The following is a 19703-nucleotide window of genomic DNA, read 5'->3' as shown; positions in this document are numbered from 1 at the left end:
CAACAACTGCAACAACAAATACCACACACACCAGTGAATGTTAGACAGTCAACGAGGAAAATTAGACCTCCACAAAGATTTTCTCCCTCTTTGTATTCTATTTTACTTTCTGATGCTAGTGAACCTAAAAGTTATGATGAAGCTGTGCAAGTGGATACTAAGATTCAGTGGGAGTCTGCAATGAAAAATGAAATGGACTCTTGGCTGAAGAATAAGACATGGGATCTATGCAAGTTGCTTGTAGGTAAAAAGGCTTTACAGAATAAGTGGGTTTATCGGTTGAAAGAAGAGGAAGGAGATCAAAAAATATTTAAGGCCAAGTTAGTTGTAAAAGGATTTGCATAGAAAAAGAGAATTGATTTTGATGAGATATTTTCTCCTGTTGTTAAAATGACTTCTATTCGTACTATTTTAAGTCTTATGGCTACTGAAGATTTGCACTTAGAGTAGTTGGATGTTAAAACAACCTTTCTTCATGGTGATTTGGATGAAGAAATATATATGGCTTAGCCACAAGGTTTTGAGGTCAAAGGTAAGGAGAACTTAGTGTGCAAATTGAAGAAAAGTTTATATGGCTTGAAACAAGCACCTCGGCAATGGTATTTGAAATTTGACAGTTTTATGCATGAGCATGGATATAATAGCTATCATCCAGATTACTGTGTTTATTTTAAGAGGTTGGATGATGCTAGCTACATTATTTTATGTTTATATGTTGATGATATGCTTGTAGCTGGGTCTAACATGGATCATATTAAGGGGTTGAAACGCCAGTTAGCATATGCATTTGCTATGAAGGATTTGGGGGCAGCAAAAAAAATCCTTGGTATGAAGATTTGCAGAGATAGGAAGAATAGAACATTAATGCTATCTCAGGCTGATTATGTTGAGAAGGTGTTGCAACGTTTCTTTATGAAGAATGCTAAATTTGTCAGCACACCTTTACCTAATCATTTGAAATTGACTAAGGAGATGTTTCCTAAGACATAGGAAGAGAAGGATAAGATGTCCAAGGTACCCTATGCTTTAGCTATAGGAAGCTTGATCTATGCTATGGTATGCACTAGGCTAGATATTGCACATGCAGGGGGAGTTGTTAGCAGGTATATGAGTCACCCAAGTTTTGAGCATTGGAATGCTGTCAAGTGGATTCTCAAATATTTGAGAGGAACATCCAATAAGTGTTTACACTTTGGGGGCTCTACTACTGATTTTCAGGGCTATGTTGACTTAGATTTGGTAGGGGATATTGATACTAGGCGGAGTACTACAGATTATGTCTTTACTATTGGTGGGGCAACCGTGAGATGGGTTTCTAGGTTACAGAAGATTAATGCTCTATCCACTACAAAGGCAGAGTATGTTGCTGCTATAGAGGCAGCCAACGAGATGATATGGCTTCAGTTCTTCTTGGAAGAATTGGGACATCCTTAGAAGGATAATTATTTGTTCACAGATAGTCAGAGTGACATTCATCTTGCAAAGAATTCAGCTTTGCATTCTAAGACCAAACACATATAGTTGTACCATTTCATTCGGTCAGTTTTGGAGGATGGATAGTTAAAGCTAGAGAAGATCCATACAAATGATAATCCTTTAGATATGTTGACAAAGGTTGTCACAAGGGAGAAGCTAAACTCCTTTTCAGCTTTGGTTGGTCTTTTAGACTGAACATTAATCAAAGAACATCAGAGTCTAGGGTGATTTGATCCAGTGGGAGCCCCATGTGATAGTGGTATTGCTATAGGATCAATCTCCAAGTGGGAGATTGTTTTTCAGTGTAGAGCCTAATCAGTCCCCAAGTGGGAGATTGTTAGATTATTGTGATTGATCAGGAAAGTACTGTACATACTTCATAATTAGTGGGGTCCGGGCCATGGCTGACATTGTAGCTGACATATTATGGCCGACATATGGCTAACATTTTGTAACCCTAAAATGGATAAAATACTTGTATAAAAGGGTTTAGGGTTAGGTATTTTCATGATGTTGTGATGCAAAATTGCTTCTTGCAGGGCTATTGAGTTGTAAGGGATTACGGATTGTAATCAGGTTGTAATCACTGGATTGTAATAAGATTGGACTTGCTGTTTGGTGGACATAGCCCAGGGATTTGGTGAACCACATTAAATCTTGGTGCCTTTTGTTCATTTCTGTGTGTTCTATTATTTTTCTATTATTGGTTATATTTGCATGTAGTTTTTATTTATGTCTGTCGTTTATCCTAACATTTTGGTGAACCTGATGTGAACCCAATTTATTGTTGGAATCAAATTGTGTTATCTCTCTTTACATTACATTTTTGGTTTATCTAGATCTACTTTATATACTCTTATTCATATTGGTGGTATTTAGATCTCCTTTTGCATTGTTTTCATTTAGCTTTCATTTTCATATATGTCCATTTTCAAAATACAAAAAAAATCATCTAGTTCATTCTTAGATTACATTAAATTTATATTTATTGCATTTCCCTTATATTTATATTTAGGAAATTTAGAAGAATAATGATCATATTCATTATAGGTCAAACATTTAATTTTTTTTATTGTCTTTAGGTTCTCTCATCATAAGAAGGGAAATTCCTTCCTCAATCTTCTTTTCTTCTTCAACTCTTGTTTTCTCACTACTAGCATGATGTCTACTTGTACTTTCACTCATTTTTTTAACATGGTTGAACACTCAATGTGGTGAAAGCAATTTCAACAATATAGACAATTCTCAACTTTGTCTCATCCACATTTTTGCTGAGGGTAATCTCCTAATAAGAGTCTCTCTTGTAAAATTAGATGATAAGGGAATAACTTGTTCTATCATCTGTGATGTTTGTCTATTTGTAGGTGTCAAAGTCTTCAATATCTTCCAACTATCCTAATTAAGTCAATCAAACTTTAGACTTTCTTTCTTGAGCTACACCATAGATCTCCTCAAGTTGTTAAGCTCTTCTTTTAAGGATTCTCTAATACGAATTGTCAGAAAGGAAAGTCCAACAAGATAACTAAGAGGGGGGAGGGGGTTGAATCAGTTATGCAATTAAAACAACTCTCTATATCCTTATTAATTCAAAAACATGTAATTAGTATATGCAACAACCACATAAAGAAAACTATACATAATAACACTAGATATATTAACTAGGGAAACTCTTGATCATAGGGAAAACCTTAGTAGGGATGATGTTAAGGGGGAAAATGACACCAATGATAACAATGCAGAAAAGGCTAGAAAAGATCAACACTTTCTCCCTAAGCCATTCAATACAAGAGAAAGAGGGACTTCCAAGCAAAAATCTCAAAAAGATGTAAATTTTATTAGCAAAAACCCCAAAAGGATAGATGGATGCCAATACAAAATCTAGAAACTCATCAAGGACGTATGCTAGCAAGTTCTCTTTCATGCAATGTAAGAAAAATGTATGACAAATATGGATAAAAAATACACACAAATAACTAAATTGAAATCTAAAAGTAAATGTATGCTAAGCAGGAAAATAAAATATAAATTAATTATCTTGAAATGCATAGAAGAAGATATATTTTCATATAACACATAGATCCAAACTATTTTAAAACTTTTGATTGTAGATTTCAAAATAAAATAACAAAAGGAATAAAACCTAGAAATCTCCTTGAAATCTTAGACTAAATGATTAGATGGACTTGGGAATACATATTATAACCAAGTTGACCTAGTTCAATGATCTACAACTAACGACTCAAGAAATCTTGAGAACTATAGCCTCTAGATCTACAATCCTTTTCAATTCTACCCTACAAATCAACATAGAAAAGAAAGGTTTTATTTTTGGGTTTGATGAGTGATTTCCTTGGTCAAGCCCTAAGTTAAGGAATTAACTATAATTAAGAAATGTAAAGGTAAAAGAAATGATTGCCTGTAGTAGATCTAATTAAAATCAAGTAAAAGATGCAATCACCTTTGAAGATGCAATTGACTTTAATATATGATCAAGTATGTTTAAGTTAATGACCTTGACTAAAAGAAACCATAAGGAAATTAAAGAAGCCAAACCTCACGTATAAAAATGTATGTGATATTCCATGGATGAAAAATTGAAGAACTTGAATGGATTGGGATGATGAATCTTCTCCTTAGAGCCAAACTCCACTACCCCTTGAAGGAAGAAGCTTGATGTGAGAAGGAGATGCTTAGACTTGAATCCTTGAAGATGCTTGAAGTTGAATGCCTTGAATACTTACTTGTAGATAGATTATCTTGTGAAGATGAGATATCTTAATTAGGATGAAATAAATGCTAAATTAGAAGAATTGTTGAGTGAAAGTGATAATGAAATAGGATTTGTTTCTATTTAGGAAGAAAGCCATAAAAAAGAAGTTAGACAAGAAAAAATATTAATATCATAAGTTGAAAAGAAGAAATCTGATTAAATCATTGATAGTATTTGTTCACATCACATGACTATAAATATGAATAAGTTTTAGAGTTGGAAATAATTCATCCTATCAAATAAAAGGAAAATGATCTATTAAACTTGATGGAAATACTAGTATTGATGATGTTTACATTTTTGATGTTTTGAAACACAATATTTTTAATGTTGGAAACCTAGTGGACAAGGGATATCAGTTGCAGTTTACAAAGAAGACATGCATTATCAAAGAAAAAGATGGCACACTGATTAGTACTGATACAAGGACAAGAGGTAATGCATTTTAGTTGAATCCTATAGAGATGACATGTTTACTGGCTAAGGTGGATGATAGTTGGTTAGTACTACATTTGTAGTTAGAGATTTTCCTAATATTATGAAACCTTCTAACATGTTATGTAAGGAATGTGTGGTGGAAATATAGAATAAAAGTTTATTTCCAAGAAAATATTTACTACATGTACAAAGTTGAAAATTTTGCACACAAATTTGATTAGTCCTAACTAATAAAAAGAAAATTCTATGGTGAAAGGTATTTTATGATTCTTCTTGATGATTTCACTAAAATGATGCGGGTAGTATTTTTTAGAGATAAATTGAAGCTTTTGATCAATTCAAGGTATTGAAGTGTAGAGTTGAAAATGAACCTAGTTTGAAGATTAGATGTACGAGACTTGATAGAGGTGGAGAGTTTACATCAAATGAGTTTAACATATTTTGTGAAGGAAATGGCATAAAAGGATAGCTTTTATCCCCTAAGATGCCTGAACAAAATGGGATACTAGAAAGGAGAAACAAAACAACGATTAGGGCAATAGGAAAAATGATACTTAAGAATAAATTATCTAAGATATTTTGAGGATAAGTAGTAAATATAATAGTATACACAATGAAAAAATTATAAATGAGATAAACACTAGCAAGACACCTTATGAAACTTGGTTTGGACAAACACCCTCAATTAAATAGTTCAGAATATTTGGAAGTAAATGTTACAATAAGAGAGATTATGATATTGGAAATTTTGATTCAAGGAGAGATGAAGGTATATTTATTGGATATTCATTGAAAATCAAGACACATACATACATACATACATAAATACATATATACATACATACATACATACATATATGTATGTATGTATATATATACATATACATACATACATATATACATATATACATATATATATGTATATATATATACATATATACATATATATATGTATATATATATATATATATATACGTATATATATATATATATTTGTATACGTATATATTTATATATATATATGTATACGTAGATATATATATATATATGTATGTATGTATGTATGTATATATATATATATGTATGTATGTATGTATATATATATATATATATATATCAGATAACTAAGACTGTTGCTGAGAGAAAAAATGTTAAAATTGATGAGAAGTTTAGAATTTGGGAAAGGATACTTGATTACAGTTCTAATAAAGAGACTAACCCAAGTTCTAATAGATAAAATGATGATCAAGAATTATTTTATAATACTGACATTGATTTATAGAATCAAATTCAGAGAGAATCATAGAGAAGAATCAAGATTTGAACCTAGAGCTGAAATTAGAGTTGAAGTGGTGATAAGAGCAAAGACAAAGGAGTTATGAAAAGATAAAAGGTCTAAGAAGAACTATATTTGATTTCTCAAGTTGAATCTAAAAGTTCTAATGAAGCAAGTAAAGAAGATTATTCGATTAAAGCTCTAAAAAAAGAACTAGAGAAGATAAAAATAAAAAATATATGGGGTTTGGTTGCTAGACCTAAGGCTAATAATGTTATTGGAACTAAGTGGGTATTTAAAAACAAGATAAATGAACAAGGTGAGGTTGTGGGAAACAAAGAAAAACTAGTTTGTATAGGCTATTTACAACAAGAAGGAATTGATTTTAAGGAAACATTTGTAAATGTTGCTAGAATAGAGGTGGTAAGAATTTTTTTGGCATATGCAACTAACAAGAATTTCAAAGTATATAAAATGAATTGGAAATCAGATTTTCTAAACCATGAATTAGAAGAATAGGTATGCATTGAGAAGCTTGATCATTTTTCTTTGACAGATAAAGGGGATATGGTTTCCAAATTGAAGAAATTATTATATGGATTAAAACAAACACCTAGGACCTGGTATGTTATATTAGATAAGTATCTATCAAGTTTGGTATTTTTAAAAGGTAAAGTTTATAGAAATTTTTATTTGAGAAAGATTGGTGATGACTTACTAAATGTTGAGGTATTTTTGGATGACATAATCTATAGAGATGATGAATAAAGTGAAGCTTTTTTAAAAGAGATGAAGAAAGAGATTGACATGAGTATGATTGGCAAGATGAAGTATCTATTAGGATTGTAGATTATTTAGATCAAAGATAGTATCTCCATGTCACAAGATAAGTATCTTAAATACTTTTTGAAAATATTATGTTTATAAATTTGTAAACCTTTTCAAACACCTATGGTAACTAGACATAAAATATCTAGCAAATATGAAACTCCCACTATTGAGTAGATAAAATATAGATCTATGATTGGTGGATTGCAATACTTGACACAAAATAGATCTAATATATCTAATGCAATTGGAATTGTGGAAAGATTTAAAATAGATCCTAAAAAGTCACATTATGTGGTGCTAAAGAGAATTTTCAGATATTTGAAGGGTAAACCTAATTATGGATTATGGTATGATAGATCAAATGATTTTACTTAATGTGAAAACATTAATGTGGATTGGGTAGGAAGTATATGTATGGCAGAAAGAGAACTAATGGTGGAGCATTCTTCTTGGGAGGAAGATTGGTTTCTTGATTAAGTAAGTAACAAGATTGTATTTAATAGAGTATGGTGGAAGCAGAGTATGTAGTAGCATCAAAACAATTTTAATCCCATTATATGGATGAAAAAATGTTGAAAGATTGGGATTGATTTTATAGAGCCTATTTTCATACATTTTGATAACACAAGTATAATACGTATGTCAAAGAATCTAATATTACATTCAAAGACAAAGAGCGTATCTATTAAGTATCACTTTTTGAGAGAGTGTAATGCCTTGCCAGGGAACCCAAAAGAAATTAACCTAAAGTTTCTCTAAGTTTTCCAAACTTGTTTTTTGAAAGATAATAACTTAACAACAATAGATATAATATAGTAGAAGCAATAAAATACACACATACATTGGCAACACATAAATAGATTACATCTCTTAAGGGTCCAATGATGTTGAATCACATTTAAGTTTAATTACTACTAAATCTAATACATTAAAAAACAACATCAAAGAATAAAAACAAGTATGAATCCATATAAATAATATACCATTATCTTGAATGCCACTTGGCATAACTAGAATGCATAATCATCCATTGTACAAGTCACGGGGTATAAAAGGCTCAATGAATATATATCATCAATAATATATAACATCTCATAAGATCTTTGGTAATCAAGTACAATGCAATAGAGTATAACCATCCAATAGAAAGCACAAGATCATAGAGAAAGGATCAATTTTATAGGTACATCCAAAAATGACATCCAATGGTTAGATCTCAATGGTAAAAGTAAAAAGCACTACCACCCAACCTCATGTAACCTAAATGCCCCACTCTCACCATGTTGAAGAGATAAGCTCAAGGGCCATAAAGGAATCAAACCACAAGTCATAACCAAAATCTAGGTCAAGGAAACACCTAAAAGAAAACTATCTCAAATGGTACTAAGTCACAAGTATCAACTAATCCCAAAGGAAACAAAGACACATAGGAAATCTACTATGCAAATGGAAAAGTATAATCCCATGATCCAACTCTAAGGTTACCCTAATAGCCAACCTAGACTTTGGCCCCTAGTTTCTCTATGTGGCACCAATATCCTTTTGTACAAACAAGACATACTAACGAAGCAAGGTCACAACCAAGCATCCTCTCTACTCCCATCCTAGCCTATACTAGCACTCAAAGCATGGGCAAGGAAATATAATAACTCTTGTTAATTTATTTTAAATACCATTTAATGAAACATTCTCACTTATTAAAACAACTTACAATGGGTTACCCAAGTAGCTACTCTGGGATGCAACCTCCATTGCAAGCCATTTCCCAATGTACACATAGATTACCTACCCTATGCTCATAAATAGTACAACTTATAGAATCATAATTTTCACCTCATCCCTTTACAAGTGACTGGAAAGCACCTGTAGATAAAACATAATAATCACCTCAATCCTTTACAAGAAACTAGAAAGCACCCAAAGATAACTAATCGAAGACTCAAAGGTTACACCAGAAAAGTCACACCATTCACCTCAGTTCAACATAAGAACTGGAAAGCACTAACCAACATTGATTAGAACTCAACATATAAAATGCGTGATACATCACTTTGGTCGAGTATAAAAGATTGTACACATAACATCATCACAGAACAAAACCCTCAAGCCTCTCGTAAACATCTTTAATTGGTCGAAATACTAAGTCAAAACCCCAAGACAACATCTGTAAACCACACATCACATAAAGTACAAAATAATGAAACTTTCATAACTCATTAGGTTTGAAGTCATAAAGGTCAATTTTTACTATGGTTTTCAAGTTTTCATTTCCATTTTCCAGACTTGAGATTCAATATACAATCAGGATTTTTGGTTTTCATTTTCAAAGTATCATGTAAATATTAAATTTTTTGAATTCACAATTAATCCAAAGTTCCTTAGAATTAGGAATTAGTTTCAAATATAAAACTAAAATATCTAAACAAAAAAATTTGAGTTAGATTAAAACAATTGATCTTTTCCAGTTGAATTAACAATATCAATTTAATTTATTAAAATATTGCCAATAAGGTAATTAATAAAATGTTTAATGAACAAAACTAGTATTATACCATTAATGACATTAAATATTGTTATCAACAATTAATAAAAAATATTATTATTAATTATAGTACTTATTATTTTATTAATAAAGTAATATTTTAATATGAAATTATTATTAATAAAAAAAATCTAAATTTCCTTTATAATAAATATATTAAACAAATTAATAATTACACTTTTATAAAAATAATTATTATTAATTTAAAATAAATTATAAAATTATATTTAATAGAATTAAATTTTAAAACAAACAAAACAATAAAAGAATTTAGTGTTTATGGCCTATCAACTGTTGGATACAATTGACTAATTGTGTATTGTCCTTGATGTTACACAAATGTCATATTACTTGATAGTCAATGCATGTCGAGCTTACTTGGTTAGTGAAGATAGCTTTCCTAGTCTAGCAAGAATTCCTAAGTTTACTCTATGTAGAAGGTAGTATCTACCAAGCTCACTCGAGCATCAAAGGAAATTATGAAAAAAAGAGTGTTAATCGAGCTCACTTAGTTAACAAAGGGAAAGTTGAATAGAGTTAGTGTTAACTGAGTTCACTCAGTTACCAAAGGAATTTTGTAAGTTTGCAGTGTTAATCGAGCATCTGTTGGTTAACATTGCAAATTGCTTTAGAATCAGTTTCTGCTGAGCTAGGTCGACTACCAAAGGATTTTCTTATTTTGGCATGTAAAGTTTAATTATTTTACCTATTGATTCTAGCCGACTGAGGTGATGAATATTGGTTATTTTAATTTGTATTTGAGCTTACTTGACAATTTGGAAGGTATAAGTAAAAGGTCAAATAGTGATTTCAATGTATGTGATGTATGCAAGTTGAATGAGTTGAAAGAGATAAGAAGAGAGGAAGTGAACTTGAAGGATAAGTAGCTATCCTTGTGGAGAAGAAAATTGTTATTCGACCAGGAAGGATCAAGTATGAACCAAAATAGAGATTTGTAATTAGCAATTTAGTTGCATCACAATCAGGTCATTTCATTGTTACTTTCTAACCATTGTAGTAGTGATCTAAAATCTCTTAACAGAGTTGGTTTAATAGCCATTTGTAAATCCTCTAACAAGGTGGCAATTTGATTGAATTTTTTTAAGACCTTTTGCAAGGACACTCCTAATAGGGTGATTAAATCCTTTAATAGGGTCACACCTAACAATGTGTTTTGTAACATTTAACAAGGTTGGCTTCTAATAGGGCTCACTTCAAAAGAGTGAAAAATGGTAACTAGTCACATTGCTGGTTTTTCCCAAATTAGGTTTCCATGTTAAATCTTGGTGTCTCATGTGTTCATGTTATTTATTTCATGCTTGCAAGTAATTACTGATATCATCTTAAGATCTGATAAGTTAAAACACACTTTGCATTTACCAAGTATCAACAGTAATCAATTTTACTAGTCTGAATTTTATAACTAACATCTAAGGGATCTAGGATTTATTTTACTGGTAATTGATTTATCCCCCCACCCTCTCAGTTACTCCACTTATATTTCCAATAGTTAGCTTCACTGCCTTTGAGTAGTATGGGCTGCTTAGGCAACCCTAGCTTTTGTAATGACTTAAACCACTTTCAGAAGCTCTAGATGCCTTCACAACTAGTGGACCATGGAAGTGGGGGAAATAAGGAGGAAAGGAGGGTGGGGTGGTTGTGGCCCCCACCCACCAAAACAATTATATCTTTCTTTGAAAATAGCAAGCTCCCTCCCAAATGAAAATTCCACAGTCTGTATTTTTCATGAACATTATACACACACACACACAAACACACACACACACACACACAAGGTTATCATAGTAAATTTATATTTACTATGATAATTTTATCTTATCTTATATTTTATATATATGTATGTATGTATGTGTATATATATACATATTATATCTGATAGGAAAACTACAAGCAATTAATCGAATCTATATATAACATTCTTGATTTCTTTTTCAAATCCTACTCATAATTTAAAACATTTATCTAAAATTTACAAATTGAGGGTTTCAAATTTTCAATATGCTTATAGATGCCTTTGAAAACCAAGAACAATAATGATACACACAATCTAGTTTCAACGTGAATATAATCTAAAACAACTCCAATCAAACATCAAGAAGACAAATAATTTCATAGATGAAATATTGCACAAAAGTAATGACATCCTACCTGGCTCTAATGCTAAAGAAACAACTATATAGAACTAAGAAGCAATTCACTTTTCCTTTGAAACCCTCTTCTCAAAAATTGGCTCCTCCAAATCTCGGTATGGAGAAATGAACTGTAATTTCTTAATAAAGAGTTTTCCCCAAATTAGGACTTTGATTGTGCATTTTACTTTTTTGTACATTTTAATTTCATGTACAAGCTTTATGCAACTTAATTAAAATATTTTTTTATTAAATTAATGCTTTCTCTCTTATTAAATAACAAGACACTTCTAATATAATATTTATTAATATAACTAATAATATTATTTAGAATTTATTATTAAAATGAAACTTTTAAATAAATTATTATTAAATTAAATAAATATAAATATGCCAAAAAAATTTATTTAATTATTTTATTTAATTAATTTATTAATTAATTAAATAATATCGAATATCAAATTTTCTTTATAATTGTTTTACTAAATTAAATTATTAAATTATCTTTGAATATGATTTAATTATAACAGAAATCACAACAAGCCCAGAAGACTAGATATGCCAACTCAACTAAAGGCAAAGAACATAATCCAACTCCAGGGTCAAAATCATGAATTTATGTCACTTGATGAATTTGGATGGGTAAACAACTTAGATACTTGTCCTACTTTCTAGGACAATTGGCTTAGGTTAGGATTTGGGCTCAAGAATTATCTCCCCTCTTTTACCATTGAGATACTAAGATAGGGTATGCTCATCCTAGCAATTTAGGGAAGTCAATACCTGGTACTTGTAATTTGCATAAAATCCAAGCATGTGGATACATATAATCTAAACTAAATAGGCAATGGTGGGGAGTGGTTAATCATGTAGATCTTGACTAGTAGGTGACTATGACTCCCTCCCTCAACCACATCAGAAATGTCAAACATAAAGTAAAACATACATGTACACCATACACATGCAAATATGGGGTAAGTAGCCATAGAACTGCATATAAGTCACACATCTAACTATCATCATTCAAGATAAGTGAAATCACTATATGAACATACATTTATCATCATAGAAATAATCTTGAACACATACTATAACTAACTCATCACATAAATTGGCTGAGTATGAAATAACATCCAATCAATCCAATAACTAAGTATCACTAAGCATAGACTAGGCCTAAAAGAGTCCAACAATCCAACATGAAAGATATCAAATTAGAGTATGTTAGAAAAAAGGAAAAGATAGCAGACATATTTATAGAACCTTTTCCAAAGGACACATTTGATTACTTAAGAGGTTTGTTTGGGGTTATGCCCTAGCCTAATTTTGAGTAGTTGATGTAGAAAATGCATTAGTCTAGTGAGTAGAGTGTTACTTCATTAATCTAGATTGGGTGATTGATGCTTCCTCTATGGGGGAGTATATGTGTTTGAGATAAGTAATTAAGGACTCTTGGTGACTTGTATTTAATAGTGTCTTTTGACACTTGAACTTATTGCATGTCTTATGTAGAGAATTGACATAATGATGCCTTTATTGTTGATGTCAATTGGGGAGAGTAATACATTGAAAATATCCTTGTATATTGATTAATATCAATACGGGAGAGTAAAACATCAAAAAAATCCTTTGATATGTATGTTTGGTACATGATTATGTATAGATTGATGTGAATAAGAGAAATGTTCTTGAAGGAGAGATTTGATTGATGACGAGGATTTGAGTAGATGCTATTGTATGGGGGATATTAACATCTTCATTGTACATGATGGTTACAGCTAATATCCCATTTATTGACAACATGAATGGGAGAGTAGTGGGAATAGAGACATTTGATATTCATGGAACTTAGACTTTTTTCATATCTACCCATCAATGTGAAAGGGGGATATTTTTAGCACAAGTGTTGATGGAATTCCTATGGGGGAGTATCCTAGTACTTTTGAAGAGATGATTAAGAGGTTTTGTATTCCATTCATTAAAAAGTTTTTCATTGATGTTAATATATTGGTTATTTTGTAAAGATTGGAAGATAGCACATATAGTTTCCCTTTACAAGGTTTTAGGAATGTAGATGATCTTATACATAGTTGAGGAGATGTTCTATAGAGTGTCTAGATACTACAATTAAGATTGCATATAGAAATATGCAGACTGGATAGAGATATGATGGATTTAGAGAAGTCAACCTTCAAATAGAGTTTTTGGGAAGCTGTTACTATTATTTGGATTCTATATCCTAATAGATATGGAATCTAGTTAAGAGCATTTGGATAGAGGTATAAGACATGATGAAGATGTTGTAGTTAATGATGTGCACCCAGGGGAGTATCAAGTGAAGAGTTATGAAGATTGTGAGTTGATAGTTTGTGTGTGACTATAAAATTATTTAATATTATAATGTAACAAGTAAATGTAATTTGTTAAATTGGTCCTAAATTATTATTTTTAATTTGGAAAGCATCAAGGCTAACTCAGTAATTTATTCTAGGAATTGGTATAAAGGAAAGATGTTTCCCTTGGTTGTGGTCATTAGTGAAATTATTTTATGATATGAAAACTTGAGAATGAGATCTAGTGTGGATATTGTATTGTACAAACTTACATGTGCACATCTTTTTCATTTTATAAGTGGTTGATGTAGTTGAGGCATGATAAGATTACAAGGAACTCTATCTAGAAAAGAAGTTTTCTTTTGATAGTGTTGATGTACCATTATATTATTTAGTGAGGAGAGTATTGAAGCTATTTGGATAGTGAATCCATCCATCTTCCTAATAAAGTTCTAACAGGGATAACATAATGCCTAATAGTGTTGGAATATCCTAATAGGTATTCAAAATATCCTAATAGGGTCTAATATCAATTGAATGTATTTCATTGACTCCTAATGAGGTCCATCCTTTCACAGGGAATATTTATATTAGTAAATCATCTTTGGGTACCATCCCCACTAGGGTTTTCCCTCTAATCAAAGGTTTCCTTAGTTAATAGATCTAGTATTATTGTTTATGGTTATTTTTTTGGTTGTTTCATATACTATTTACATATTTTAGAATTAATAAGGATATTGAGAGTCTTTTTAATTGCATTACTTATTCACCACCCTCACCCGCCCCCCCCCCCCCCTAGTTATCTTGGTGGACTTTACTTTCTAACACATGCATATCTTTGGTTTAATCATTTCTAGACTAATAGACAAAGAAGGGGATAGTGAAAGATTATGGCTTGGGTGAAGATGATTAAGAAGTTGAAAGGAAAAATCCTACAGATTGATTATCAAGTTAGTCTATTGAAGAAATAATAGAATGTAAAGAAAAAGGATATGACTATGAAGGCCTACACTAATAAATTTCATATGTTGTGTATAGATTTGGACACATTGATGATGAGGTGGAAATGATCACTAGATACTTGAATGGATTAAGGACTTCTATAAAATATGAAATTAGTTTGATCAAGATGGATAGCACTAAGGAGGCATATCAATTTACATTAAAGGAAGAAGAAAAGTTGAACAAGAGGCATAAATAGATGAAGAGAGGTAGAGGTGGTAGTTTCCCTAGAGGAAGAGGTAGATTCTATGGTGAGAGTAGTAGATCTTATTTAGATTGACGTAAGACTAATGAGGTCAAAATCAAATCTGAATAGAAGAAAGAATGTTTATATTGGGGTAGAGGAATCTAAGCAAGAGGCAATGGTAATAAGAGAGAAGATAGACTTGTTTTAAAATAACTAGTTTTCAATGTGGAGAAGAAGGGCATATATAATTTGAATCTACCAATTTGAATAAGAAGGTTTATAGAAATAGAAAAAAATGAACTTTTATAGGGAAGATTAATACAATTCATTAAATAGGTCAAAAGTAGGAGCAAACCTAATAGTTAGGAGAACCTTGTGGACTGAAGAATTTGGTTAGGATCATGTCTCAAGGAAAACTTTATTCAATGAAAGATGTAAGTTTATAGGTAAATATTTCAAGGTGATCATTGACAATGGAAGTTTTAATGATTTAGCATTAGAAGAATTGGTCACCAATTTATACTTACCAAGAATGAAGAATCCTAACCCTTATCAAATTTATTAGATTTAGAATGAGTATAAGTTATTGGTAATTAAATAAGGCCTTGTGAAATTAAATAATGTGTTCTATTATGATGAAGTCTTCTATGATATTATTGTTAGAAATCTGATTGAAAAGATCATTATTAAAGAATGAAAAAGATTGATTGGAAAGAGGGAGATTGTTGTTAAAGAATGTCTTCAATCATTATTTTGTCACTAATGTCAAATCTACTATTTGTTGGAATGAAAATTGCTTATAAGATCCAAGTACTATCACTTAGTTGATTGATGAAGAGAATTTAATCAACAAGATGTAACAAAGATACCTAAGGGAAAGGTTGAGTTATGGTTTTGTAATGAAGTGCAACGATCACTTAAGAAAATGGTAAAATAATCTATTGATAATATACTTGAAGATACAAAGGCTGGCCACACTTAGAAAAATTGGAAGAATAAGTTGCAACAAGGTTGTCTATAAAGCTTAACTAAGTTCATTAGTGAGTGTCGAGCAAGCTAGTTCAAGCCGGGCAGATTTCTAGTTAGTGCCAAGCAAATGTAAAATCTAGTGTGTTTCAAGTGATACAGAAGGAGCCAAGCATGTTCAGGTGTAGAGCATCAAAAAACTTAGTAGATTCCAAGTGAATCCATACTAGGTGTCGAGCATCAGTAAAACATAGTTAGTGTTGAGTAACACAGTATGTACTAAGCACCAGAATTTCAATAGTGCCAAGCTGCTGCATTATGTGAAAAGTCAAAGATTCACTAGATTTGAGTCAACAAGTTTATTAACTTGATTTTTTTGAATCAAATGGAGGATAAGGATGATGATCTGGTTGTAAGGAATTTTAGGTAAACCATTTTAAAGTAAATTCAAGCGGATTCTTCATGATGTTTCTAGAAGGAACAAGACATGGTTTAGATTCAATGAATCCTACCTAATGCATTCAAACTAAAGATTAAAGGAGGGAAGAATTGAGTGGGAAAAAGAAATTCCAGACTTCTATTTAAGGAGTCACAGGCCAAGAAGCAAGAGAAGCTAGGGTGCCACAATGTAAAGTTTTTGAAGGATGTCAAGGAGAAGGTGAAGGAAGAATAGAGCACAGAGACTCTACTTCGATAAGTGGTCATAGAGGAGATTGCATTGGTACATCAAGCATGAAGACTCAAGGAGATGAAACTTGAAAGGAGAAAAAGTTGTTAGAGCTACAGAGACTAAAAGCCAAGAAAATTGTGAAGATTTGAATAGAGATCTAAAATCTACAAGCTAAGTTGTGTGTTGTATCAGGTCAAAAGCCCTTTTTGTTACTCTCTAACAATTGTGCAAGCTAGGGTAAAATACTATGGACTTAGGTTGGTTTAATAGCCATTTTTAAATCCTTTAACAGGGTGGCATTCCAAGTGAACGTTGTAAAGTCCTCTAACTAGGCCCACTTCTAACAGGATGGTTAAGTCCTTTAACTAGGTCACATTTAATAGTGTTTTGTAGCCTTTAACAGGGTAGGCCTTTCACATGGCATCACTTTAGAAGAGTGAGAATCAAGTAGCATGTTATTGGTGGTTTTTTCAAAATTGGGTTTCCATGTAAATCACTGTCTTATGTGTTGATCTTTCATGTGTTATGCTTTCATGTTGATTTACAGTAACTTGCTAAGTAGGAAAGATTAAGCTTGGATTCATGAACAATTTTATAGGCTCACTTTACTTCATCAAAAAGTTTAAATCTATCATTTGGACCCTAAATAACTGATTCAGTCCCCCACTCTCAGTTATTCCATAGAATTTCTAACAAATATGCCTATAAATTATTGTCACGTCTTATTCGATAGATCTTGGTAGTACGATAGACAATTCTTGCATGATGGTAGAGTGAAATAGTATATGGGAAAATAAAAGTATTTTTTAATTCATAAATATAATGGTAATAATTATACTATTAGTTTTAATTAATGGTAAAAATAGGTTTTTGAGGGGCTATGAAACCCTTTACAATCTCTTAGAAGATATATTTTCATACATTTCACTAGATATAATAGTTACCCCAAGGGGAGGTAACATGGACTAAGAAACCAAAAGACTAAACAATAGAAATGTATAAGACACAATTAGAACAAAAAACTAACAAAGATAAACACAAAACCAAAGTACCATTGAGGAAGCATAGGAAGAAAATGCTAAACTAGGTGCATAAGGAGGACCTCCATATCAAGTCTATGTAGGATAATGGTGGGCCAAAAAATGAAAAGGTAAAAAAAAAAATATAAACACATTGAAAAGAAATTTTTAATTCACTCTAAATTTTTCCCCCAATCCTAATACCAATACCAAAAAAAGACTACCAAGGCTTATTGAGTATCAGATACCCAAAACTTGCACATAGGTTTTTAAAACATATGAACATTATTTTCCATACTTCTTTTCAGAATAGTGGCCTCCACCATTGGGTATAGGAAGAAATTTTAAATATACAATAACCCCAAGCAAACTTTCCACTCCATTTTGCATGCAACAACAAATATGTTTAATTTGTATTATTTTCTAATTTATTTAATTCATTTGTTTTATAAATTTACGTTTTTATAATGAAAATGTATGTTTTTTATTTGATTTATAAATTTTAATTCTATGTTTATTTGCATTATAGACAGACATGGTAGATGGGAACAAACCTCAGAATAATCCCGTAGGCAAATGCATGTTATGTGAAATTTGATAAAAAGCTTGCAAACCCATGGCTTATATCAATTTCTCCTATTTATTTTGTTGGTTTCCTTCTCTACCCCCAATATAGTGCATGCATTCTATAGAAGGTGAAATTTTTGGTTTCTCTCCTCCTCAAAAATGCCTCCTCTTCACCAGAGATCAAGATCGGATTCATTGAGTATGTCTTCTAACCTTGTTTTTGCATTGTTTTGTATATTATTTATGTTTTTCTTCAAGTTTGTTTAGTTTATTAAAATGCAATTGGTTTCTTATTTGGAAATTTGAATAATCAACCACCAAATCCCTATCCTAGTAAACAAAATCTTCCACAAAATCAAAATGAAAAACCTCCACAAGATCAAAATAAAAACCTTCCACAAGATCATACTGAAAACCCTCATGAGGAAGAGCAAGAACATAGACAACCTCCACCAATTGAAAGACCTCTTGGAACCCAAGACAATATAATGAATGAAATATAAAAAGGAAAAATCAATTAGAAGAAATCATTTGTAGGTTAAAATATTCCGAGAAAACTAATCTTATGAGAGCATAATTGGCATCCTCCTTTGAGTCCATTGTGAGCCAAGTAGATTTTCTTAATGGTGAGCTAGATATTTGAGAAGGAAAAAGAAGATATTATGCAAACTAATTATCCTATGAAGATGTAAAAAATAAGGACATAAAATAAGATGGCGTATGTGCATTGTTTAAAAAGCTAGGAGAAGAAGAAATTGTTAAAACTACAACTAAAAGGTTGCCCATCCACTGGTGTATCCATGATGATATTAGAAATAACTTTTTCCATAGATGTTGGATGGTCTTTGATGCCCCTCCCTGCAATAATCATGAGCTTCCAATAAATTTATTAAAAAAATTATATTGTGAATTTGTCCTCAAGGAGATCCCCAATTATTTTGTCATGTTAGATTCTCAAGTTAGAGGTTGGGGGTCACAATTTGAGAGGTTGGGGGAACATCATGGTGCTAATGTAGTTATTGTGCATGTTATCAAGCCATAGGGTGATCATTTCATTACTCCTTTAGTTGTGAAGGAACATGTAGAGACTGATGCTCTAGGGACTATCAATTCTTTGACACAAACCCTCACTCATTATGCTAGTCCATTAGTTGAGGAGGAGCCTTCTTTGCATCACAATCACATGTGCATGTCATGTGGATCCTTATCCACACATGGTAATCATGTTGGAGACACTATGGATGATGGGCTAGTCTTTGATGACTTCCTAAGTGAGACATTTGGTGTTGACACATAGGTAAATTACAATTGCAATAAACTAATTTGATCATATTTTATATGTAAAATGAATGAATAATAAAGTAGCATATATTGAAATTGTTTAAAATTCAAGGTAAGAGTGTTGATGGCCCTAGTACAGATTCCTTGACCCTATTTTATGTCCTATTGATGAGTCAATAGGTATGTGTCAATTTA

Source organism: Cupressus sempervirens, chromosome 5 (genome assembly GCF_028749045.1).
Source record: "Cupressus sempervirens isolate cs-2001-9-10 chromosome 5, ASM2874904v1, whole genome shotgun sequence".
Taxonomy (NCBI): Eukaryota; Viridiplantae; Streptophyta; class Pinopsida; order Cupressales; family Cupressaceae; genus Cupressus; species Cupressus sempervirens.
Note: the sequence above shows the minus strand (reverse complement) of the source record.